Source organism: Macrobrachium rosenbergii, chromosome 3, assembly GCF_040412425.1.
Source record: "Macrobrachium rosenbergii isolate ZJJX-2024 chromosome 3, ASM4041242v1, whole genome shotgun sequence".
In the NCBI taxonomy this organism is placed as follows: Eukaryota; Metazoa; Arthropoda; class Malacostraca; order Decapoda; family Palaemonidae; genus Macrobrachium; species Macrobrachium rosenbergii.
In genome coordinates, this window is record NC_089743.1 from 54,711,930 (window position 1) to 54,739,623 (window position 27,694).

A 27,694-nucleotide genomic window follows, 5' to 3' on the forward strand; every position below is an offset into this window, starting at 1 on the left:
TAGGTGGTTACATAAGTCAGGTTCAGAAGGCTAAATATGAGAATTGAAAATTGCAAAACTCTACAATGATATTATTCACAGCAATAGTAAAAAAGGACGAATATCAGTAATAACAAGAAACATAGAAACAATAATCCTAATAATAATAATAATAATAATTGCAAAAGTAGAGAGTAAGTCATTTAAGGAACGGAAGCCTCATTATCCCATCTTTCCCACAATTTAGATCTTCTTGACTCACTGGCTCAGGATGCTTTGTATGAGCAAGTTGCTGCTGTTTCTCAGTTGGGTGATCAGACTGGACATTGTTTGCCTCACAATGGTTTTCAAATTATCCAGGCGGTTTTCTATGAACATCTTTGTGGTGGAGTGATAGCGAGGAGTGTTTGTGAGTCATCTCAGAATGTCATTGTGAACAACAGTGATACGTCTCATGGTCTCTCGGGTATAGTTTGCCCAAAGTGAACCCCATATATACTGTATCAGTACGAGCGGAAGAGCAGCAGTTTTGTGTCTCGGTGACAGAAGGCAAACCTCCTTGCAATCATGTTGCCAGTTGCACATAGTTTACGACGCCTCTGTTCTATGTCTGCTGTATCCTTTAGGTCGTCCATGGTAATGGCCCAGATACGGAAATTCATGCACGAATTCCAGACGATGATTTTCGAGAAAAATTTGCTGTTCTGCAGTATGCTTAAGCGACCTCGGGAGCAGTGACATATACAGGGTCTTGGCTTCGTTGTATAGGAAATCAAATGCCTCTGCTTAATGGTGGCAGGTGTCGATGAGTCGCTGCAGACCTTGCACTATTGGGGAAATCAGAACCATATCGTCGGCATAACAGAGGTTTTTTATTGTTGTTTCATTGATAGTGCATCCGATAGGGAATGAGTTCAGTTTGACATTCAGGGCATCTGTGTACCTGTTAAACAGGTATGGAGAGAGAAGGCCCCCTTGCCGGAGCCCGTTTAGGGAGCCGAAGGTGTACGACAGTATGTTACCCATTTGACATAAAATTGCTGTGGAGAACCAACAACATAAAATGCCAATTAGATATAGAGGTGTGCCTCGTTTGTGCAGCTTCAGGTAGTTTACTCTATCAAATGCTTTTTTCACATCTACAAAACACAGGAAAACAGGAGAGGCTGATGATAGGTAATAGTTCAGCAATTCTTTCAGGATGTAGATGCAGTGTTGGTTGAGTGGTTTGCTTTAAAGCCGAACTGGTTGTCAGTAGTGTGTAGAAAGGGGAGAAGTCTCACCAGAAGAACAGACTCGAGTGTCTTCAACACAATTGTAGTAATTGCAATTGGGCGATAACTGCCAGGGTCAGCTGCATCCTTTAACTTGTTTTTTATTAATGGTATTAAGTGAACTAAGAGTAGGGAGTCTGGGAGAAACTGGTCAATTATGCATGCATTGAACAGAGCAGCTAGCAAAATGTAAATTATCAGATGGCAGAATTTGAAAGCTTCAGCAGGCAGACCATTGCAGCTGGGCAATTTATTATTTGGTAGGTTGTTTATGGCATCACTGATGTTACCTGGCGTAATATGATCGGCAAAATGAAACTGAATATTATCTTAGGCCCAATGTAGCAAAGAAACAAAAATATCCTTGCATTTCCAAGAAACCCGAAGCATTCCTTAATGGAGTGTCGTAAGCAAGGTGCAGAACTGATGAAACCTTCCAGAGAGCTTGAGGTTTGAACCATGATGATCTAAAAAAAAGGAAGAAATTTATCAGTGGATCCAGTGTCAGGTGTCATCTTTACCAGCTAGAAGAGATACAAAGGGTGATCAACTTGGATAGTGGGTTGGAACCCATGTAGAGGAAGTAGAGGACTGTCTTGAAGAACTAAAAAAGCAAGACACTGTACCAAAAAACTCTCAGACTTCCTAAATCTTCCAAAGATAGAACCTGACTGGTCCTGACAGCAAGGAAACTTAGCAAGGCAACCTCTACCTCCAGTCAATGAAAAAGGGTTGTGGCTACCAATATGGCAGAGGTCCCAGGAAATAGGTGAAGTAAATGAGGCTGCAGCAGCTGAGGGAAAGACAGTGCAGCAGGGGAGGCTCAGGCAAGTTTTACTTCCAAGAACACAGAATCCAAAGGGAAGAGCAAATACTTAGGAAGCCTGGCAACCGAAGACTTGAGATAGCTCCCATTGGCTTCCGTAAGGAGCAGAACTCCATCAAAGGGAGTCTTCTGGACAGGACCTAGTAGGGTGTGCCTCTTAACATTATTGTGACCACTACTATGCAGAATGAAGGAAAGGAAAAACCTGACAATCCTTGACTGTAAATAATGGCTGTAGCAAACTACCAGCAAGAAAGAGACTGGAGCTCTTGAGCCTGCTCCAGTCACTCAAAACAATGTAAAAATTTTTATTCCAGACAGAACAACATAAACTGCAACAGATCAGCAATTAAACTGTGGTCCAAAGAGGACATTGCAAGTGAAAAGAGGTCTTCATGGAGAAGGAGAGATCAAGCCTGGAGATAGAACAGTTCCATGTTCAGAAAACTTCTCAAAACAAAGGAAGGGAAGAGGAAGTCAAGGCCTGGTGCCCAAAGAATTGACAGATGCTGCTGAAAGAGTGATCTTCAAAGTACAAGAAAGGGTAAGGGTCACATAGAGAAAAACCAACGTCACCATCTCAATACTCCTTTGTCAAATCAAGTGAGGTGACCGAAGCACCTTGTAGAAAGCTGGTAATGAGGGAGAAATGTTCACTTGAAATACAGCAGAATCTGCAGCAGTTGTGCACTAGTACAGCTCGTGGACATGGCAGGTAGGAGAGAGCTGCTAACAGCTCAGAGGGCTACTAGATCACATGGAAGACTGAAGGTGATGCTGCCCTTAGGGGTGGCACAGCCAAGCTGGGGGATCAAGTACCTTGAGTTGTAAGATGTCAGAGGAAGAAAACCCACAGTTCCTCACCAGTGCTACTCCCAGAACTATGGGGCAAAGGAGTGGGAGTGGGGGATAATCAGGAGACTCTAGGACCCTTAGTAGCAGAACTGCAAGCCACTGAGGAATTGTGAACTAGGACAGAGCAACAGAAACCCTCAAAACCAAAAATCAAGGGCCACTCTTTAGAAAATCACAAGGAAAGCTGAACAGCAGAGAACACCAGAGGACATCAAAGCAACAGAGAATGTTCAGAACCACAGGGAGCACTGAAGGAGACAGAAAACCCAGGCTGTGCATGGTCAGAGGTAGGGTTGAAACATGACAAATTTTTAATCAACTTGTATTTTTCATAGCCAACAAACCTGTGGTCTTAACGTAAGGGGAATTTCTCTAGCGCCTGCTGGAGTCCAGTTAAAAATAGCACAAGGATTTTGGTGGCATTGGCAGACAGCCAATGGAGGTAAAGGAGGTGGGTGCAGCCCGACCTGCCTTACCCTAACAACACTGCTACTGCCTTTCTAGCCAAGAAGCCACTTGTTTTAGCACTTCCTGCCCATATAATACTATTCATCATAGCTTATGCCTAAAAACTATGCAGGCTCTGTTGCCAAGGCTTACCTGACACCATGCATGGATAAGAGGCTGGGTTAAAATAGTTTTATCCATCAGAGTTTGTAAATTATGTTGATAATGTTTACTCCCCACCACTTGACCTGAAAAGCCTCATAAAAACAACATTGTCAAGCCTCATGTAAAAACATCACTGTATCTAAAATAGCTTAGGGAATCTTTGGATCACATTTCTAAATTATGGATAAAGATTATAGCAGATAGTTCAGAGTATGTCAGAAATTGACCACAGGAAAATTTAAAATGTTAGTCATTCTTTTTCAAAGTCTGGTTAAATATTATAAATATGTCTGCTTTTCCTAACATTTGAATAGATCAGTTGAATACCCTAGACAAGGTGCTGTAAGTTCCCTTTTGTTGTTTCTGGAAATGTATACAACAATATGATAATTTTCACATATGTTAACATTTGTTTGGAATGTTTTGGACAATTTTGTTAATGATTGTTGACAATGTTTTAATAGTAAATGCAGTACAAGTGCTTTTTTTGTATTCAGCTATATTTTTTAAAACTTCTGTGTACATTTAACTATTTTTCTAGTCTTCAACTTATAAAATGGCTTGCATCTGTGTCTGTGAGGGGTTAAGATTATTTAGCAGCATTAAACAGTTGTTGAGGATGTTAATAAGTAAATGAATACAAAAAAGGGAATAGGGTGATCTAGTTGTAGATCTCCTTAAGTGTCATTGTATACTCTCTCACGTGCAATAAAAGGGAGGGTGCTAAGCAGGACGCACCTAATTTTGAACTAGACAAAAATCAGTTTTTGTGGTGCCAAGTCTTGAATTAAAAATTTCTCCCTTAACTCAAGTTGTTACTTTCAAGATTTTCATTAAATATTGACAAAGAAGTTACATTTTGAGATATTTTATATGGAAATTTTAATTTTACAACATAGCAGAGTATTAGATTATAAAAAATGTTGCAAGATAAAAACCCCTTTAATCATAAGATGCCTTATTCTATGTAGAACTATCCTCACACCAACCCACTTTAATAGGACAGAATGTATGGTGGTATATTCATGCCAGTGCTCCACATGTACCCTCATTCCATAGTGCTTAAAAGGTTTGAACAAAATGAGTGTGGTCATGATTAATCAGTTTGTATGAAAACTTTTTGTACTATGAAAAGATTTTTTCTTTTTAGTCCATTAATTGTAAGATGCCTGAATAGCAGTTTAGTTGGGAAGACAAGAGCTGTGCTTTGGAGAGTAAAGCTCTTGGATCATGAGAGAAGCAAGTTTTGTAGATCCTTTGGAGAAGAGAGTACCTGTACTGGGATGTGAAGAGGGACCAGTTTAGAGTGTATGTAATATACCAATGGTTTGTACTCAGCAGAGGAGCTCATTTCATAAGTCAGAGTACTCACCTGATTTGACGGAAAAGATGAAGTGTTATAAAGGAGTGACAGGTGAACAGGAAGACTAGGAAGAGCCTGTTCCCGTACTTGCAGGTTTTTCCAATTTGCATCATTCGGTTAAATTTAGGGAAGATAAAAAGGCATTTCCATGTTCCAACCCTCAAGATAAGTCATGTCATATTGCTTTTAAATGCTGTAGATGTTGAGATAGTTTGAAGTTATAGGATCTTGTCCTCAAGTAAAATCACCTATTGAGACACTTGAATAAGCCTTCAACGTTGCTTACCCAAGCCAACAGGTTATAATTTCCTTACATACTCGGGTCTTTCTAGCTCTTGTGCTCAGGAATAGTTTGGATGGGAAGGGATAACCTTCCTGGTGCACAGTAGGTTTAAGCCTCAGAACGCTGACTGGGCATAGATGTGGTTGACTGAAGAGGACAAGGGCAGCTTGAGATTAGTGAAAGGGAGAGATACAGTGTGGTCATCCTGTATCTGCCAGGTGAAAAAGTCCTGCTGTCCCCATGAGGACTTGCACCACCCCTACCCTTTTCACTGATGCCAAAGCTGCTAAGAAGGCAATTTTCTTGGTGAATTTGGAGAGAGAGCTTTCCTTCAGAGGTTTGTAGGGGGCTACACTCTTCAGGACTATGGCTAAGTCCCAGCTAAAGGTTTTACAAAATTTGGAGGAACTAGTTGGTCGAAGTGGTGGACCAGGTTCAAAATGTTTATTTTCCTCTGTCATTATCCCTTCTCACAAATCATTTATAACTAACTATAACCCCTTCTCAGCAGGGCATTAAAGGGCTAACCAGCCTTTAATAGCAGCCAGAGACTGCTCCTTATGGACTTACAGGAAGATGAAGAAGTCTGCAGTTAGGGGAATAGTGGCAATGAATGCAAGCATGTTCAATATGCTACCCAAAGAGATGAATTTAGCCTGCTTCTCTGGGTAAAGGTTAGTTGTGGATTTTCTGTAAGGAGTAGAGATTTAAGCTTCACATTTGAGGGTAGAGTCATTCCAGTCTGTCATGGAACCTGTAGAAGTGGACCTACTTTAGGAGTTTCTTCCACTGGAGCAGTCTGATGACAGCCTAGTAACGAGGCTCATGCTGATGGTGCCCCTTGACCCTTGTAACTTTCCCAGTACCCAGTGAATGATTCCAAAGGGGAGAGGCACAAAACTCTAGGCTGCCTCATTTTTGAAGCATCTTGTTCATAAGCAAAGAAGCTTGGTAAAACTAAGGTATACTTAACTTGTTTTAGGTCTGGTTGTAGAGAACATTAGAGGGGCAGCTTGTTGTTCATGGACCTGTATGAGCAGTTCACCAGTGGAGTCCCCATAGCTGCCAAATTGCCATGCAAACCTCTATACTGTATAGTGGGACCATTCAATGGGAGACTATTTCTTCCTCCTCATAAGCCTGAGTCTGTGGTGTACATCTTAGAGTTCATCTATCTTTTGTTCCTTAGGTAAGAGAGAGGCTGTTTTGGCTGGCAACTTGACACTTTGACCCTTGTGAAAGCCTAAGAACCTGGCTTGAAGTTTTAGCATATTGATAAGTCTGTTTCCTGTCTTCTGTCCGGATGGCCCTAGTCTGCAGATCTATTGTGTAGGCTCCCCGGCCTTAGTTGGATGTCTCTGACTAGCTGACTGGAGGGGCCCCTTTCAGCAGTTTCTTCTCTCTGTTTCAACAATTGAATGCCTGTCATGATGTCCACAGGTAATGGGACAAGATGAGTGTTGCATTGGGCACTGGCTTCCAGTACTTTTCCAGCCATAGTTGGAAGGAGCAGACCTTGAACCTTTTGAATGTGTTCAACTTTTCTATGGGGCCTAAATATTTTTGATCTGCAAACAGGCAAAGGGTGTGCATTATCTGCCATTTCCTATTTTCTGAAGGCTTTGACTTCTCTTGCAAGGTGTCTTGTCTTCATGTCTATGCTCAGTTTTTTTTACAGAGGTGCATTTGCACTCAGTTGCAGGGTTGCCCTTTTAGCTCGGAAAGGTTTCCTGCTAGCTGATTGGTTGCAAGTATTTTGTCCGATTAGCATCATTGTTTTCAAATAATTACCAAGTAATGTGAATCGAAACTTATTTACTAACCTAAATTTCTCCCTCAGATATATGTTTTGTCAATAAATAAATGTTAACGAATAAAGAGATTATAAGCTATTGTGATGGTAAGTCCTGGTGATGATGTCTAAATTTAATAAAAACACCCGCTGAAGTCAACGACAGGAGCTTGTTTTCGGATGCACGCTGCATAATTTTTTTACTTTTCACATATTTTAACACCAATTGGGATAAATTACACTAAGTATAAGAAAAACATGTTATTATAAACTTTCTTTGAATACCAGAATCTACGAAAAACACTAAGAAAAATCAGCAAAGCTCAACTTTGGAACATTGAAAATAATAGGGGTTGGACCAGTTTATGGGTACTACGTAAAATCCTGCAGAGGGAGATGGATAGTTTTAATAACGAAAAGCAGAGTAGAGGAGAAAAGACAGGCAAAGACAAGTGCAGTGATAACTTGACAGAGGTGAATTGGAAAAGTGGTGAGCAGAGTTGTTGGCACTACAGAGCCACACAATGGAATGAAGGCATTTGCAGATCTTCAGGATAAAGATACCATCATACACTAGAGAGATCTGTTCAGCTTAAGCAGGTTGGTACAAGTGGGATAGTTAAACATGGAGTAAAGTGCTCTTATAATTTAGTGAAGAAAGATTTTTTATGTAAATAAAAAAAAAGACTAAACTTCATTCAAGCTTTCTGCAGTAATTTGTTTTTAATTTTCAGGATAATATTCCCATGGGTTAAAGCTTAAGGGGACATGAATATAACTATATTTTTTTCCTACACTCTAATAACTTAGACAAGATCAACTTTGAAATTTCAAAGTGCTGTTTATTTTCAAACATACAAATGTCCATACTTTGTCCAGATTTCATTCCAGACCAACATTCTCAAAATATTAAAACTAACTACTGTAAAAGGGATTTCTTTCCATTATATTTGTTTTAAAATCAGTGTTAATACCACTAACCAAGTGGTTGCTCTATTCTTTTTTATGTCCAGGTTAGATATTAACCTTATGCTGTGACCTAAGGAGTTCACTATTTTTTTTTTTCATTTAGAGTGCTCATCTCAAGCTAAACACTCTTCATTCATAAAAAATTGTCATGATTCATTTTGTGGTGCTTGCTATGTTCAATACTCAGGTGTATAGGACAGTAATCCTAATGAAAAAATAATTGCAATCATTTTTCAGCCAAAAATCCAAGAATAAAGCTAATTTTCATCACAGTTGACATGTAAATATGAACAACACTCAAAACTGCAGGGATAAAGTACAGTACTGCCATTTGTGTCTGAATGCTCAGTAACCCAGTGGATACCATACTACACATGTCATTGCCACTATCACTTTCTTTACTGTTTCACTGTCATTATACTCCTAGTCATGTCTGTTTTTACTTTTTGTTAAGTACAACAGTTCCTGATTCTCCAACAAAAAAGTCTTCAAAAAGAAACATTATAATTAGCACTCCACTACAACATGTAAGTTATAACTTAGAAATCTTTAGAAATCACGTCCAGTATGCAGTAGGATTCAGACTAGTAGTTTGCAGCAGAGATTAATAATTCTAGTAAAGACAAGGAACCCAGTTTATGAGCAAGAACTCAAAAGTTTCTAGGAAGGAACCCCAGTTTATGAGCAATTCCAGATGACCAATGTTAGAGAAAAGATCCTAAGTTCCAAGTGGTAGTTCTTATAAAAATGCAATTACAAAGTAAATTTTGGTCTTGAAAATAAAAAAAAGGGGAGTGAGAATTGAAAACCTTGCATTATAAGTGGCATTTCTGTATTTTGTATATCTTGTTTTATTCAATAATTACAGTACTTGAACTATTAAGATACACTCCTAGATTTTTCTCTTCATGTTCTGGATACATAGATTTTACATAAACCAAACATGTATGTAAGTTGTTGAAATTCTCAACCATTACTAACTGCGTCATCAAGAAGACTAAGAAGCTTAACGATACATACATGCATTTGTGATTCGCTATTGTATTTTGCTACCTGGAGTTTGCATTATATCTCTACCATGAGTCTGTGATTATATCTAGACTTTGTGATAAAAATCAAGCGTGTGAGTTCAACAGCAATTAATTAAAATTTTTCAGCTATTACAGCTCGTATATCAGCGTTTTGATGTACCAGCAAACAACACTTAATTACCATGATCCTGTTTTTAGCTATTTGTCAGTATAATTAAAATGCTTACATGGTTATTCATTTATGGCTAATCAAGAACTTAAAGCATAAAATAAAATTATATGGGATAAAAAGCAAACTTCAGAGGAATATGTCAAATTATGTACAGTATTAATTATCTCTAGAACTAGGTAACAGTAACAGAAAGTTAACTTATTTTACCATCACTGAAATGACTAGTTAAGGAAATTTGGTGGATGGTTTAAAGTGAAGGCACTCATGGCTAAGATTTTTTGATGATTATGAAAATGATCATTTGTATTTAAGTAATTTTGGTCTTAAAATAGATTAACATGACATTTGTTATATGCAGTTCCTATTACAATAGTAGTTTGTTTTTTTAAAGCTGATTATAAATGCTTTGCACAGAATTTGATGGCTATCTTTCTTGCACTACCATATTACATGATTCAGTTATGTATTCCAAAAGCAGTTTTAATGATTCAGTTTGATTAATTTTATATCATTGATATGTTAGAAAATGAATTTTGAGATCAGCTGATACCATGAATTGAGAACTTTGGTACTTTCAGTCTACTGTAGCTATCATTTTCAACAAACCTTACTCCAATTTTCTTGAGGGACCAGACTGCTCAAGATTCATATAACATATCTATTTTTACTTTAACATAACTTAGGAAAAGTTGAACAAAATTGCTTTTCTGACTGAACATTTTTTGCTGTGCATTTGTTTTATTTATTAATGGCCTGTCAAGGATTACTCTTTAGAGCATCTATTTATTTTACGGGTATACAGACCATTGCATTTTATAATAATAAAATAAATCCTTTAGCATGAGCTGGGATGGTTGTTGAGCTTGTTAACAATATAGTTGACCAGTGATAAAGGGGTGAGCAGGGGAATACCCCTCACTCATCTACTGACAATAGCCACTTTTTCTTTGGCCATTGTACAGTGTGGATGTGCTTCTATATCTTCCTCTGTGTTCATTGGATTGGATGAATAGTTCGCCACTCTTGCTTTAGATTTTTATTTTTGACAAAAAATATGACTAATGCTGGCGCAAGGTATTTGGGTTCCCAAGTAGTCACTTCATGTACCTCTTATCGGTAGAGCCACATAAAGTATTGCTTTTTCTACAGAAATAAAGATTGCACAAACTTCCCCCTTTTGCCCACCTCTTCCCAGTGATAAGTAGTTTGGTAGTCTGGTAAGAGGTGGAAGGAAGAGAGGTGTTTGTTAGCTTCTGAGGCTTGGACCCCTCCAACTCTTTTCTTCCAATCCAAATGTAATAAAGCCTTTGTGCATTTCATCTCTTCAGGAAACAAGGAATTATACAACATTCAGCAGTTGTAGTCTCATGAGCCATATAGCTTCTCTGTTTTCTGCAAGGAAGGGAATCTTTAGGTTGCAGTATATCTTCCAGTGGCTGAGCCTCCAGTAGATGTGTTGATCAGCCCTTCGATGTGGGAGACAAGGCATCTTTGAGATTGCCTTCATCACCCTTGTTGTCCTTGTTCATTTGTTTGAGATTAAACCAGCCTTTCTAGGCAAGCAAACTCAGTTGATCTAACACCACTTCCTCCCTTCAGTTTGCATACACTTGTCAGACTGAGCGGATGTTGGGTTGTTAGTAATGTAAGGCAAACCTCTGTTTGCAGTACTTAAAGCACTGGGATGATTGATTTGTATGCAGTTGTTTTGCACTCAGACTAGAATGGTCTTTTACACATTAGTAGCTTTTACTGCTATGTGAAGCAGCTTTATTAACCTATGTTTTCCCCCAAAACATTGGGTACCTGGCATGATACCCAACACAAACGGGTTTGCTTCAAAAAGTCTGGCTTTGACTGATCAGATAGAAGCATACAGATTGTCTGTCATGATTCAGACAAGTTACATGTCAACCCAAATCATTATTGTGAGAAAATCTATTGGTTAGTAAACCACGATTTAGAGTTATGTCTGAAATTGTGTTTAAGTGATAGGCATTGACTTTGCTGTTCAAATATGTTTATTCTCAAGGAAGAACTCATGGCTATTGGTGCATCAGCCTCTTCATGGGAAATCAAGTCTTAACTTGGGGAATATATTACCTCTGGAGATTTCTTCCTCCTTTCTAGATCCCTGCAGAAGTGTTAGCACAGTGTACATAGATCTTTGGGCTCTAGGTGAGCCTAAAGATCTAGTACAAATTTGTTGAGGAAGTCTTGAAGATTTGCTCAGAAGACAAAGCAGTTGTTTTAGCTACTGTGGTTGAGTTCTGCTTGTGATTTTGGATCAGATTAACTTTCCATTTTGGGAATTGAGGAGTTCCTGTTATCCAGTAATCAAGCTGGCAACTTCCATATAACTATGGAGGATGACTTGACTCAATCATGGCTCCTTCTACAAAAGAAATGACAATCATAGTCTACTCATTACCACATGAAGAAACGTCAAATGTGAACTAGGCAGGAAAGAAGCACAGATTTCTCTTTCCTCCCCATCATTGCTGTCAATGACTTCCAATCTCTCTCTCTTAGGGAAGAAGAAGAGACCCCAGGTCAGTGTTAGACTCCACAATACCTCTTTCAGAGGTAACATGGTGTCAGTGGTGGAAAGAGGAGCAGGAGTCATGTTTTCTGCTCCACCACCTATACTCAGTTTTTTTTTACCAAGGTGCATTTGCACTCGGTCGTAGGGGTGCCCTCTTAAATTAGCGCAGAAAAGTTTCCTGCTAGCTGATTGGTTGCAAGTATTTTGTCCGAATAGCATCATTGTTTTCAAATAATTACCAAGTAATGTGAATCGAAACGTATTTACTAACCTAAATTTCTCCCTCAGATATATGTTTTGTCAATAAATATAATTACTGGTAATGTGAATCGAAACTTATTTACTAACCTAAATTTCTCCCACAGATATATGTTTTGTCAATAAATAAAATTAACGAATAAAGAGATTATAAAGTATTGTGATGGTAAGTCTCAATTTAATAACAACACCCGCTGAAGTCAACAACAGGACTTGTTTTTGGATGCACGCTGCATAATTTTTTTTACTTTTCACATATTTTAACACCAATTGGGATAAATTACACTAAGCATAAGAAAAACATGTTATTATAAACTTTCTTTGAATACCAGAATCTACTAAAAACATGGAATTAATAAAACTCGCTATTGGTGAAAACTTCCAGGGAGGTAAAAGGAAGTCTGTGGCGGCCTGGTGGGAAAACTATCCCAACTGATTGTTATTGCAGCATTTTCCTGATTTATGTCATTGCAGCTTTTTCCTGATTTATGCAAGTGTTGAAATCTATGTTATGTTATTGAGATTACTTTAATGGCTATATCTGCAATCAAATAGTTTCTATGCTTCTTTTTGTAGGTGAACACTAAAATATAAAAATATATTTCGCAGAAATTAACAACTTACTCTTTCATGTAAGTTACAGCAGACAATGCGAGATAAGAAAACTTTTTATTTTCTTATTTTGCGCTCTGTTCAGGACACATATAAGGTTAACACGAGTTTTTGGGGATATTTTGAGAAGTAAAAGAATATGTGACTGAGTAGAAAATGTACTCTACACATATACATTTTAAGGATTAGTAGTCTATAGGCGTCTACTGTCAAATACCAAGGCGGGGATGGAAGGGAGAGGGAGGGGTATCGTGGTTGTAACTCAGTGAAATTATGAATTCGTTTAACTGATTTTTATGCAATTTATGGAACACTACAGTATCCTCAAACCGAAAATAGTGCTATTAATAGAATCTATACCTTAACAACAAAATTAGCAAACCCTTTCTATACGGACTTACATCATAGGCCTACATACACCTAGCCTAACTTATATCAAGCATCAGCTACTGTTTACTGTTACTCCTTACCTTAAAGAGTTAAGCAAAATTTATTGCAATTGTCAAAAAATGGTGTAAGACACATAGACATAGGCTAGCCTATAGTCGGTTTTTTTCCATCTGTCCACCCGCCTGTGGTGCTCGTGCATGGTAACACTGCTTCCCGGGCTTTAAATAGTTACGCTATGTGCAAGTTTTAGGTAAATAAAAGGATATCTGGGTGTACTTTTGCAACTGGAAAGTGTTTTAATAATTCACTGTATGCGAATTACACTGTTAATATTTGAAATAGGATATTGTTATTATTGTTGAATGTACAGTAAGCTGCCTTTTCGGGGTGGCAAATGGAACAGCCAGACGCTGTGGCAGGAAAATCGCTTCTCTCGCTGTTCAGTATGGCAAGATGTCAACTTTATTGGACCACACCTACTCTGCTACTAAGCTATGTGTTACTTCATTACACGTAAGTATATCAGTATATACTTTTAATTTTTATAGTGTGTTTTAGCCAGATACGATATGACGTAACTTGGTTTAGCATTTGTTGAAAGGAATTTGTGGAAATGTTATTTTTGCATTGACCGTATTGAGAAAGGAGAAAGCTCTGGTAGTACTGCTTTTTACTTCAAGCTGTCACCTTATTCACTAAAGTCACAGGCATCAATATCATTGCTGTTATTATAGTGGATTCGCTTACGCTGGAACCCCAAGAGTGGTGCATCTTGATTAACGAATTACAGTTGAGCGAGAGGGGGTAGGCGGGTGGAGTGTGTTTTTCTGTCTCCCTCTCACACTCCCTCTCTCCCAGACCGCAATACAACTTATTCACACAAATCACCTGATTGATAAAACATCTGTTCACTTTATTTTTATGAGGAAGTATTCGTTTTTCATCATTCTTTCTCGAGACCATTTTTCAGCCAAGAATATTAGGGTGGTAATCAAGCAATGCTGACAATATCTTTATTACGAGCCGAGTTATAAGGAAAAACAAATAAGGATTTTTTTTTTTACATAAAAGTGTCTGCTGCCGCTGCATGATGCTATGGAATTTCCTCATTTCTCGTAGTTGACTGAAACAAATTTGTAACTACTCCTTTTATTTAACATTACAATTATGTTAAAAAGACATATCAATGCTAGGCTACATGTTATTAATAAATGAATATGTAAACAAATGTAAGGCTCCTTTGATTAAGGGATTACCACCCTAATAGTCTTGGCTGGAAAATTGTCTCGAGAATGAATGATGAAAAACGAATACTTCCCCATAAAAATGAAGTGGCAAACATATGTTTTATCAAAAGAGTGATATGCATGAGTAAGTTGCATTACGGTCCTGGAGGGAAAGAGGGGGACGGAACAACACACTCCACTCGTATCTGGCTGAAACGTACTTTATAAAAATTGAAAGTATATACTGATATACTTACGCGTAATGAAGTAACAAGTAGCTTAGTAGCAGAGTAGGTGTGGTCCAGTAACACTTAGCTTAATAGCAGAGTAGGTGTGGTCGAATAAAGTTGACATCTTGCTGTAGTGAACAGCGAGAGAAGCAATTTTCCCGCCAATGCGTCTGGCTCTTCCATTCGCCACCCCGAAAAGGCAGCTTACATTCAACAATAATAACAATATCCCATTCCGAATATTAACGGTGTAATTCGCATACAGTAAATTATTAAAACACTTTTCAGTTGCAAATGTACAGTACACCCACATATCCTTTTATTTACCTAAAACTTACATATAGCGTAACTATTTAAAGCCTGGGACGCAGTGTTACCATGCGCAAGCACCACAGGCGGGTGGACAGATGAAAAAAAAACAACTAAAGTTTGAAATGTGTGCAAGAAATAAAGCCACAATAAGGGAAGTACATTATTATTATGTAAAAGAAAAAATAGCCTCTTCATATTTATCATAATGATATAACAAAAGGCTTCAGCATAAAAGCCTACAAAAGATGATACTGTATGTATCTGAAAAGTTTTCTTGCCCATCAACATTTGTTGGCATGTGGATACCATATGAATAACTAGGCCTACCTATCTAGGTAATTTTATCTAAAGCCACAGGCTGTTCCTTTTACCTCCTCGAAAGTTTTCACCAATAGCGAGTTTTATTAATTCTGTGTTTTTAGTAGATTCTGGTATTCAAAGAAAGTTTATAATATGTTTTTCTTATGCTTAGTGTAATTTATCCCAATTGGTGTTAAAATATGTGAAAAGTAAAAAAATTATGCAGTGTGCATCCGAAAACAAGCTCCTGTTGTTGACTTCAGCAGGTGTTGTTATTAAATTTAGACTTACCATCACAATACTTTATAATCTCTTTATTCGTTAACATTATTTATTGAAAAAACATATATCTGAGGGAGAAATTTAGGTTAGTAAATAAGTTTCGATTCACATTACTTGGTAATTATTTGAAAACAATGATGCTATTCGGACAAAATACTTGCAACCAATCAGCTAGCAGGAAACTTTTCCGAGCTAAAAGGGCACCCCCTGCGAGTGAGTGTAAATGCGCCTCGGTAAAAAAAACTGAGTATAGTATTTTTTCCACCCTTAGTGGGAGGGAAGTGATCAATTGCCAAACCTTTTGGTGTGTTAGGCTTTCAGGTTCATGGATTGGGAAGAAAACAACTTCCCTAAACCCAGATCAGTATCCCAGCCCTTTCTCCTTTAGGAAGGGGAGGAAGACTTCCCTTCCTGTAGGGTTTAAAGAGACAATAAAGAAAAAACTAGAAGCTGTAAAGGTCTAGTCTCTCAAAGTTGTTACAGACACCTTTTTTTTTTTGTTGAGAGGGCCTGTTGAACTGGAGTTGGAGCTCCAAACCCTAACTGTTAAGCAGTATGTGCTGTACACATTGTCATGATGGAATGGCACAAGTTGTGCAGTATAATAAGCAATGACTTCATGTTTAGGCAGTTCCAAGAGACATTTACTAGTAAGTACCTGTCTAAAACTGAAGAAGGCTTACAGATGGGTATTAGGTTCCCACCTGAATTTCTTATGCTACGTTTACTCTAAAAGTGTTCATGGTCAATGGCTTTCTCCTGGGCTTCTCCTCTGAGAGAGTGTCCTCTTACTTCCTTCTAACAAATGTGGCAAAAGGATAATTCCTTCTAACAAATGTGGCAAAAGGATAAAAGTTTAATTCCCTCTTCAGTTAACAGACAGGTACCTGGGTATGCTCACAGGATGGTATACTTGGGGAAGTATAGCGTTAGTTCCTGTCATTGGAACAATCAGACTGCTCTCTTCATATCTCCATTACCACAGTCTCCTGGTGCAAATCACATAAGTGCTACTGTGGTAATGGAATGACAAGAACCCTTTAGGATGAATTCTATGAACTCTCACTCCTGAAATGTATTGGTTATTGGATGTGTCAAAGGAGGGCTAGAAAACTTTTCAGCATTGTTTGTGCTGTGGGGGGGGGTCTTCTGGCTGAAAGACTAGTGTTATCTGCAGGTCAGTGTTCTTGAAGCGTGGGAAGAGTTGCTTTCCTATGGGTTTCCAAGAATAATTGATAGGTAACTCGGTGGTGCTTTTGTTCATCACAACCATAGGAGTACCACGTTGAGCACATAGGAGGGCTTTGCTCTCTCTTTGTCTGCTAGTGGAATTGGGCCAGCAGACAAGCTCATTGTTTGGGGTCAGTTTTATATAAGTAGTATTTACTCCATCAAATGGTGGCTATTACAGTTTGGGCTAAGGTCTTTTCTTTATGCTTGATCTCATAGTTTCCATGCTGAACAGAACTCTGCAGTATCCTAGTATGCTGTTAATGATCTGGATACTAAGATTTATATAATATTTGACTTTTTCACCTTGTGATCAACAGTGTTAATCCCTTGGCTATTCCTCATGGTTGATAGTTGAGTGGCATCTTAGTACTGCTGACTCTTGTAACCAGAGGTCTCTCTCTGGTCAGAGTGCTGGTTCAGCAAGTCGTGGACTCCACGTCACTCTTGCTGAGACTATCTCCTTTCTGGCTAGGCTGTATGGTTTGTATTCATCCATAAGTCAGTCCTAAGACCCTGGACTTCTCCAGTTAGTGGCGTTTTCCATACTTGACAGGTCATTTAAGATTCAAATTCCTGCATTGTTAGCATTTTTCTCTCAAAGTGGTGGCCAACAGGCCCTTGCAACCTATCCAAATGCCTTACTAGTTCTTGGACAAAGTCTTGTTTGAGAGTGCTCTTTCAAGATGGTCTGTTTGACCAAGGAAGTCTTGGCAAAGAAGAGTAGTGGGAGTCTCTTTCTCTTTTCCCCCTTCCTGTCCTGAGTATGGAGCAGAGTCTCAGAACCAGTCAGCTCCTAATGAGAATTTAAAGTTTTTCTCTAACCCCTCCTACTGTGTCTGCAATTGGTGGTTCTGGACAAGATGTATCTTTCGCCCATTGTAAGCTGTAAGATAGGTCATGAAGGATTGGGCTGTTAGAATACTTGCTCCTCTTTCTTTATCTTAGGCATCATAGGAAGGGTGGGTGGGGGGAGGAGGGGTAGCTCAGGAACATCCTTCCTTCTCTGGCTTTGTGAGGTACCTGATATGTTTATGACTCCTCTGGGAAGGACATCACCCTTTTGTACTTTGTTTAAATATACTTGAAAGCATGGCACAGTACTGACCCTAGTCCTCTCAGGTGATCTTTGCAGTGCTTGTGGGGAACGAGGGCAGGTGTCTGGGTTGTATGAACACCTTTCCTCATTCTACCAGAGGGACGTTGCCCACAGGCCCCTAGATTTTTCCTTGTGACCTGCAGTGTTTGTTCTACAGATGGGGTAATTAAGCACAGTGTAAATCTGGCAGAGTAATACATACTGAACTCTATTTCCAATCAGGATCAGCATGTAGGCCTAATTTAAGTTTTGTTCACTAGATACAGGCGCTTACACTTTAAGCGTCCAGTCTTAGCATAATGTCCAAGATGTATCTTCTTATGATCTCTTTTAACATGGGGGATGGGGGGAGCCACAGTCAGATACCTATTGGACCAAGTTTGGGTTTAACTAGTAGCTGCCTTCAACCTTGAATTCCCTCAGGGGGACTTCATAGTTCTCTGATATTTCTTCCTTACCTGAGTATTATACTGCAATGAAAAGCAGAATGTATCCCCATAGGAACAAATGCTAAATTTTAAAAATTAATTTTTATTCTTCCCAGGAATCCAAACCTTTTATATAGTTAAACCAACCTCAGTCCCTGTGGCCGAACGAAAAATGGATAGTGTTTGTAGGCGAGTGAGAGGTATTCCCCCACTCACACCCTTACCACCAATTAATCCTTAAACGCCGACTGGACGTATTGTAAGTCGACTAAAATTATCTGTTGAGTGACGAGTGGACGTACCGTACATCGACTACAAAAAATTTCAACCTTCGGTCAACTTTGACTTAACCGAAATGGTCGAAAAATGCAATTGTAAGCTAAAGCTCGAATGTAGTAATATTCAGTCATTTACCTTCATTATGCAACAAATTGGAAGTCTCTAGCACAATATTTCGATTTATGGTGAATTTAAAAAAAAAACTTTTTCCTTACGTCCACGTGGTAACTCGGCTGAAAATTTCAGAAATTCTTTTGTCACTTTGTCATAATGATTGCACCGTTTTATATTAGTCGTTATATAAAGTTTTATATATGAAACTGTGCGCAATTTCATGTAGAATGCAACAAAAAAATAACTCATGGTTGTAGCTTTTATCAATTTTGAAATATTTTCATATAAATCACGATAAGTGCCAAAATTTCAACCTTCGGTCAACTTTGACTTGACCAAAATGGTCGAAAAACGCAATTGTAAGCTAAAACTCTTACATTCGAGTAATATTCAATCATTTACCTTCATTTTGCAACAAATTGGAAGTCTCTAGCACAATATTTCGATTTATGGTGAATTTTTTAAAAAAAACTTTCCTTACGTCCGCACACGGTAACTCGGCCGAACATCTCAGAAATTCTTTTGTCACTTTGTTGTAATGTTTGCACCATTTTATATTAGTCGTTACATAAAGTTTTATATATGAAAATGTGCGCAATTTCATGTAGGATACAACAAAAAATAACTCATGGTTGTAGCTTTTATCAGTTTTGAAATATTTTCATATAAATCACGATAAGTGCCAAAATTTCAACCTTCGGTCAACTTTGACTTGACCGAAATGGTCGAAAAATGCAATTGTAAGCTAAAACTCTTACTTTCTAGTAATATTCAATCATTTACCTTCATTTTGCAACAAATTGGAAGTCTCTAGCACAATATTTCCATTTATGGTGAATTTTTTAAAAAAACTTTTTTTTTATGGCCGCACGTTACGAATTCATGCATCATTTTGTGATAATATTTTCTCTGTGTTGCTTTGATCGTTTTACAATTTGTTATATACCAAAATCATTGCAATTTAGTGTACAATACAAAGAAAAAAAAATAACTCGTTAGCTTTAACCGTTTTGCTCACAGCGCGATTTGTATACAATTATATATGAAATTTGCTTTCGTGCTGTCATATATTTCAATATTTTTATATATGATAATGATATTTTTTCATTTCTGATGGTTGCATACTAAACTTCAGGCAATGACAAAAAAGGAGCCAAAAATGAACTCTTAATCTTAAATGTGCTGTGATTTTTTGGAAAAAAAAAAAAAAAATTTTTCCGCTTCGGCGCTAACTCCCTAACGCCGCCGGCATACGGCAGACACTTTTGTAAACAGAGGCTCGGCGTTTAAGGGCTAACTACCTTGTTACCAAATTCGATGGCCATCCCAGCTTGTTATTTATAAAAGACTTTGGTTTGTATACCTAGGAAAAATACTTTAAAATTTTGGTATTTTGCTTATTTAATGGTATCATAGCCTCCAGTGTAGTGTGATGCAAATGGCCTCTGCAAAATTCTGCCACTTACGTCTTTCCTGTGCTTTATCTTCCACATTTCCACTTAAACCAGACTTTCTTCTAATAATACTCATGCAAGTAAGTTTGGGTCTTCGAACACTTTGGGTGCTCACAGTAGCCCAGCTGACACTATAACGTACTATCTACGCCATCTCAATTTTCCTTTCATTATTACTGTTTCCTATTGACATATGGGACTTTGGTATCTTTTCTAAACATTCTTCCAACTTACAGCTTTATTATCAAACTGGCAAAATCTTTTAGATATAAATGCATTGTCATAGTACAATGCTGTATGGTAACACAGATCATATTAAACTTTCATATGGTCTTACTTTCATATGCAATTTCAATCTATTTGATTTCCAAGTCTTATATACCCATTGTTTGACTGGCCTTTTCTAGTCACTCACTAAATACCAGTTCAAGAGAACCTATACTGGATATTAGGATTCCTAAATATCTGAAAGATTCAATCAATCTTTTCATTTAATGTGAATCACAAAATGCATACATATTCTTTTCTCGTTACTTTTGTTTTTCTTGAATTTATTTTGAGTCCCATCTCTCAAGATATATGATGCATTTTGTTAAGCAAGCTTTATGCACAATAGGTGACACCTTTGTTAAGCAAGCGCATGCACAAGAGGTAACACCTTTGTTAAGCAAGCGCATGCACAAGAGGTAACACCTTGTTCCTGCATTGGCTTAAAATAGGATGTAATTATGGTCCTTATTAGGCATCCTGAGGATTTAAACATACAATAAATGCTGCTATGGACACTATCCTCTTGAACACAGAGGAGAGAATGTAAGGCAAATACCCTAAGGGTGGGACAGCAAAGTCAGTGCCAACTCTATACATGTATTTTCCCATTGCCAGACGCCATATCTAGCCGACAGTGTAATTAGGCAGGCTGTTCTAGCTATGCTTGACAGGTTTCCCTAGTAAGAAGGCCTTTGCTAGGGATATTAAATTGGCTATGCTTAGACCCACAGTGGGTCTTACTCAGCAGAAGGAAACTGAAATGTTTCATGAGGGTTATGCTCATCACTGCCACCTGGCAGGAAAGGGTGTCTTCAAGCATATTCCTCTGGTTAGTTTGGCAGAGATAGATCTTCAGTTCAAGGTCAATGCCTGAGCTGGCCACAGCCACACAGTTCTTCATTTATGTCATAGCCACCAGATGCTGCTTGGCTCACAAGGGAGGCATGAGGCTCTTAAGGTACCTTGCTGATTGACTGATCATGGCATCCTCTGGATAACTTCTGACATACCTCAGTTACTTATCAGGTGATGCCTGGACCTAATCGTCATCTGGAAAAAATGACCTGTTATCAGCAAAAGAGGAAATATATTCATGATAGAAAGGATACAAAAGCAAAAGTTGCTAGGTAATCTGAACTCCAGGGAGCAACTATTTCTATACAGCCAGTTCAGACTGCAATTACTGCAGCTAGAAGTGAAATGTGAAAGCGGTCCTCCATACTTCAACCAAACAGCCTCCTTGTCCATCCCTCTGTAAGGAGCTTAAAAGACCTTGCTTGGTGGCTAGACGAACAGAACTTGCAATAGGTGCTCCTTTGTCTACTCCTGTCCCACACCTATTGTTCTTTATGAATGTCTTTAGAGAAAGGTTAGGGTGTCCATCCAAAGGCCATGGTAACACCAGGCCTATGGTGGCAACAGGAAAAGTACCTGCACATGAACTTCTAGAATTGAGGGGAGTACAACTAGCCCTGCAAGCATTCAGGAGCAATATGCCTGACAAGGTAGGTGTGATGTCAGACAATTCCACCACAGAAAGTTACCTTATGAATGCAGACAGCCCTAAATCACCTGTGATGGCAGAGATTCTGTTGTGGGAAGAGGATCACATTATCATCCCAAAGACAAAATGTGACAGCAGACATGTTGAGCATACAAGACCAAGTACTTCCAGCCAAGTGGTTTCTGTATCTTGAAATTACAGCAAGCTTTGAAAGAAGTGGGGAACTCCCTTATTAGACCCATTTGCCATCAGCCTTTATCACAAGCTTCCAAAATACTGTTCAGTCCTGCCAGACCAGGTGGCATAGGCAAACAGCATTTTTATGGTTCCCTTGGATAAGCTAGTGTACACATTTCCACCCCTCTCTTGTCAGGTCAGCGTTGGACAAACTAGTCCAGCAGTGTCCTCAAAGCCCTACTTCAGCCACAGTAAACCTGGTTCTCATACCTTACTGGCTCTATGGTAGACTTCCCAAAGCCCTTCTGGACTGATGGAGCTCCTCTGTTACCTTCATCGGAGATACCACCAGAATCTCAGCCTTATTAGCCTTCAGCTAGGGAGCATAGTCATTGTAAAAAACAAGGAAAATTTGCTTGGTCGCCAGATATGGGCAAGATTTGTAGTACTGTATGCTCCTGGCAGAAAGTTTTAAGGATGAAACAGCTCCTTTTAAGCTGTCTCAATGGGTCCTAGGCTTCAGTAGGGGTGAGGAAAGGGGAGATTATATCTTTCTGGCAGAACTCAGGCAGCAGATATTTAACCCTTTCTCAGAACAACATCTATGTATGGACCAAAACCCACTAACATCAGTCCCCAGTGCCTCCCAGGTTAACCCCGCGGAGGAAGTAGAGGAATCTTTACAGGGGGTTGACAATCTTACTAAAATGGGGTTGACAATCTTACTGAAGAATATGAAGTGGACATTGCCACTGAAATGGCCCTGCTGAACCTAGAAGGCTTAGGGACATAAATTTTAGGTAGCCATGGGAGAAACCTTCCAGAAGGAATTCTATCCCCCGTGCAGCTATCGTTGCTGAATAGGATCTTTCCCCAAAAAGGGATACTAGGATCCACCTAACTCCGACAGAAATGATTACATTCTTGGAGGAGTATAGTAACTTACCCAGGACTTCTGCCCTTTGATTAACAGGCAGTTACAGTTCGGTTGCTGAAGCTCAGCTAATCTGCACAAGCTCCCCCAAAAGGGATACACAGTTTGCGGCATTTGATCAATTCTGTAAGGAAATTAAGTACCATCAAAGATGCCCTTGCCACAGAATGGCAATGTATAAGACACATGAAGCATGATTCCAAAAAGGAAAGTAGGAGGTCATGTACACCCCAACGTGTAAAAGTACTACATCCCATAACCAAAAAGTGTATGGATACAAATGCTGCCCAAACAAAGTCTGATGTTAGAATTCCGACTGGAAACAACAAAATGGTCAGTTCGAAATACAGAATTTCGGATCAAAACATAATAGGGGCTCCAGTACTCTCCCCTGATGATACTGATAATCCTTGGCGAGACGCCTCAATGTGCATTTTCTCTCCTTTTGGTAAGTATGAGAGAAAAACTCTGAAGTTGTACATGTAGAATTTAGAAACATGGCAGCATTCCCTAATACAGAATGGCACATGGTACCATCTTCACCAGACATGGAGACACCAATAATAGAAATGGTTTTCTTACCTGTGCCTATAGCATTAAAAGCTATAGATATCACCCTTTATCAGGTCAACAAAAAATGGATCTCTACTTCCATTTTGAATAAGACCCAAGTTGCTCACCAAGTAGCCCCACCCTTTTGTCCCTTCACTTTCAGAATTATTAATCATGTGAAGACAAATTTTCAGAATGTGTAGTGACTAAAAACAAGAGACAATGGCAGAATTAAAACCATCTGCCATGGTCATCCCAGTTTTGGGAAATTCCACCAAGGAATGGGCAACACTACAGCTCCCTTTTGAAAGGAAAAAGCTCCCTTTAGATATAGCTATGCAGAAGTTTGGGACCCCTATGAGAACACTCTCAGAGGGGACAGCCTTGTCAGAATTTTATGCTAGGCTCCGACTCCTTAGTATTATAACCTCTACCACCTTGCTGGAAGTTGCCACCAAAAGGCTTCCAAAAGATTCCAGGATCATTTTTGCTGCTGAGGCCAAAAGTCTTATGAGAACCCAATGGGAAGTACTCTGTGACTTCCTATAATGGTGCATAAAAGCAAGAATGGAAGCATTGGAGGGGTCCATCAAATCACTCTCCAATGTCACTACATTATTACATTCTAACTCCTTTGGTAAGGACCTGCTTGAAGGGTTTGTTGTGGCTCAACTCAACGAGCATGCCCGCCAACAGAATTGTATTGTATGCTCTTCTGGGGAAAGGGGAATTCAGGAAACATAGAACCCAAAATTTCCCTTTACCCAACCCCAAAAAAAGGCTCGCTTTGATAAAAAATCATGTAAGCCTTCAGTCACCCCCAAAAGTTTTCCTCAAAAAACAGGTAGGTGGCCAGAAGGGACAAACCCCTACAAAGGGACAACAACAACAGCAGGGACATCCTTTTTCACAAGGTCCAAAAACCATCTTATGGGGAAGGAAAAGCAACACCTGGAATGTCTATCAAAGGCGAAGGCAGAGGAAGAGGCAGATATCAATAGGAATTGTATTGTTGAGGGTTGGCTTCGACGACATCACAGACAATGGAAGTTTTCCCTGTGGGGGGACAGCATTATTTATATGTGCAGAAAAGCCCTGCTAATGGGGCCCATAGAGAAACATGCTATATTTGCCACCAAGTACATCTCTTCAGTGTCCTCAGAAAGGATTCCTCCAAAAGAAGAGTGATCCTCAACCAATCAACACTGAACAAGCACACTGTTTGCCAAAAGTTTTGGATAACTACTATTGCCCAAGTATGTTGAATCATTCCAAAAGGGACTTGGACAGTTTCTATAGATCTGAGAGATGCTTACTGCCACGTCCTCATCACTGTTCCCTTCCCCTCCTTCCTAAGGCTCCGGATGGGGAAGATACGTACAGATTCAAAGTCAGGCCCTTTGGGCTAAACATTGCCTAAAGAATATTTTACAAAATTAGCAACAGTATTCGTTTGCAAACTCAAACAAAAAGGAATACAACTAATAGTCTACCTAGACAACTGGTTGATCTGGGGACCCATGAGGAAAGAGCAATGGTCAACAGACTATAGTCAAAAGGTTTAAATTAGAAAAAATCCCGCCTCATGCCCAGCAGACACTTTCAGTGGCTGGGACTGTGTTGGGGTACTCTTCATGGCCAGCTGTCTCTCCCCATCATACTCAAAACAGAATAAGGCAAGTCCTCAAAAGGTTCCTTGCACAGCCCAGAGTTTCCAGATGAAGATTAGAACGTATGATATGCTTGCTGCAGTTCGCCTCAGTAATAGAACCAATACTCAGATTGCAACTAAAAATGTGAACAAAATCTGGCTATTGCGTGCAAGAAAAAAGATGCAAGACCAACCTCATCAAAATATTAAAAAAGTTGGGGAGATACTTCGGCCTTGGATCCAGAAGGAATCCCTGGCAAAACAGGTCACCCTGACTCCTCTGTCTGTATGAGTGACAATACACACAGATGCCTCGTTGGCAGGTTGGGAGGACATTGGGAAGATTGTCAGGTGGCAGGGAGGTGATCAGCAACTCTGAGGATTTCTTTATATCAATTTCCTGGAGCTGATGGCTGTCTTTTTGTCTCTCAAAAAATTCAAACCTGGAAAGAGAGAGACAACATGATTACAATGTCCTGCATCAAGAGGTTGGGATCATGTTCATCTCCTCTCAATATGATAATGCTAGCAATCCTTCAGATGGCACAAGCAAGGAAGTGACACCTGTCTGCACTTCACCTCACAAGGGCTTTCATTGTAATAGCAGACTCTCTATCAAGGAAAACAACAGCCTCAACAGACTTACGAGAATGACAAACTCCTAATATATGTGTCTCCGAACCCGGACAGTCAAGCAACAGCAAGAGATGCCTTCCTAAAGACTGGAACAAGGGGAGAACAATAGCTTTTTCCTCCATTGTCCCAGATTTCGAAGGTTTAGAGCAAACTTCTAACCTTCAAAGGAACAGCTTACTTAATAGCCCCAAATTGGTCAAACAGGCATTGGTTCCTATTACTTCAACAACGGACGGAAAGATCAATTCCACTATCGTCCGCTGTTCTATCCCAGACAGTAGGAGGGAAAGTCATATACGCATCCTCCTTTCCGAGCTGAGACCGTCATATATGGACTTTTTAAATTACTCACCCAACATTGCTAGGTACCTAGTTAAAAAATTATGGACATCACCTATCCGGCAATACCAGTCTGTATGGTTAGATTATATCCATACTGAGAGCCCAGTTGAGATTTCTATAGAAACACTTTCTATTTTTCTAATATACCCTTTTGAAGACAAACACCTTGCAGTTACAACAGTTGTGGCATACAAGGCAGCATTAATGGAACCCTTGCTTTATGGATTCAGGATTGACTCCAATATAGAAGTTGTCACTTCCCTTCTGCAGTCTTTTGCTCTACAAAGGCCCTGAACAGGGTGCTTAGACTTCTATCACCCTCTCAATTTAGCGGACCCAATACAACCACAATGCACTTGTTACAAAAGGCGATCTTCTTGATTGCCTTAGCATCAGGGGCTTGTATAAGTGAACTGGGCTCTCTTAGACGGGGACAATGCATCATGCAAACACCTGACCATCAATTATTATTGTCCCCTAGCCCATCATTCCTGGCCAAGAATGAGGATCCTTTAAAAAGAAATCAATTCTTATAATAAAACTCAATTTAGCAGACTAGACATTATGCTCTGTTCAAGCACTTACGGTTTACCTAGAAATCACTGCAAGCATCCCAGAGGGTCCTATTTTCTTACACCCTAGCACAAACTAACCACTCTCCCTACAAGGGCTGAGAATGATTGTAGCATCTCTCATGAAAAAGGCAAATCCACACTCCTTTCCTAGGTCACATGATATTAGAAAAGTAAGTACGTTGTTGACCTACTTCAGAAATGTCTCTTTCGAATTAGTCTCCAAATGTACAGGGTGATTATCAGGGATGGACACACACACACAAACAAAATTATTGCCATGTGCTCAAACAAATTTGACTACACTACTGTATATATCAGTAGGTGGCATGGTTAGTTTAGGTGCTACAGCAGAAAACCAGGGGTCTTATTGATGGTGAGTATGCTAACTATCGCTGGGAGAAAGGCGACAGCACTGCAACCAAACCCAGTATGCTTAGGTAAGCCACTACAGAACTACATCCTAAAACGTAAGTTCGTGTATAGTTTCTTGTTCCTGGGTACCAAAACCTGAAAGAGTAATTGGAATATAAAGAATGGGACTTGAAATTTGTGGCTTGACCTTGGACCAGAAATGGTTTTTCCTTTGGGATGTTGTGATTAAAATTCAAAACAGAATGGGAAAAGGAAGGATAATTGCCGTTCCTAGATGTACTGATCATAAGAGAACAAAACAGATATGCCTTCACAGTATGTAGGAAACCCACATTCGCTGTTTCCTATATTCATTTCTTAAGCTACCACGATGTCTCTGTAAAGATCATGGTAGGGTGCAACTTATTCCTCAGGGGGCTTAGAATATGTTCAAATGGGTACCTAGATAAAGAATTCAACACGATCCACCAACACCTAATGCAAGCTTCTACCCACCACACATTATCGAGGCTATTAACAAAGCAAATAAAATATACTACAAAGGTCCCACTCACAGCCGACAAATAGATTTTAACAACAAAATAAAGCTTCCATACGACGAAAACATCCAAAAAGCCACAGAACAACTCGGGTCTAACAATCCTTTTATCTTCCATTATCCCAAATCCATCGGGAGCTCGCTTATTAACATATACTTGAATAAAAAAGGGGAAGAGGCCGGAATTTACAAGATTCCGTGCAGCAATTGTAATGAGATATATGTGGA

At 39.2% G+C, this 27,694-nt stretch overlaps 1 protein-coding gene across 3 annotated transcripts in view; it reads right to left on the minus strand.

Moving 5' to 3' along the window:
• The window catches only part of LOC136855826 (phosphatidylinositol N-acetylglucosaminyltransferase subunit H-like), a 167,374-nt gene that overhangs the window by 2,808 nt on the left and 136,872 nt on the right, over nucleotides 1-27,694 (minus strand). The window lies entirely within an intron of this gene.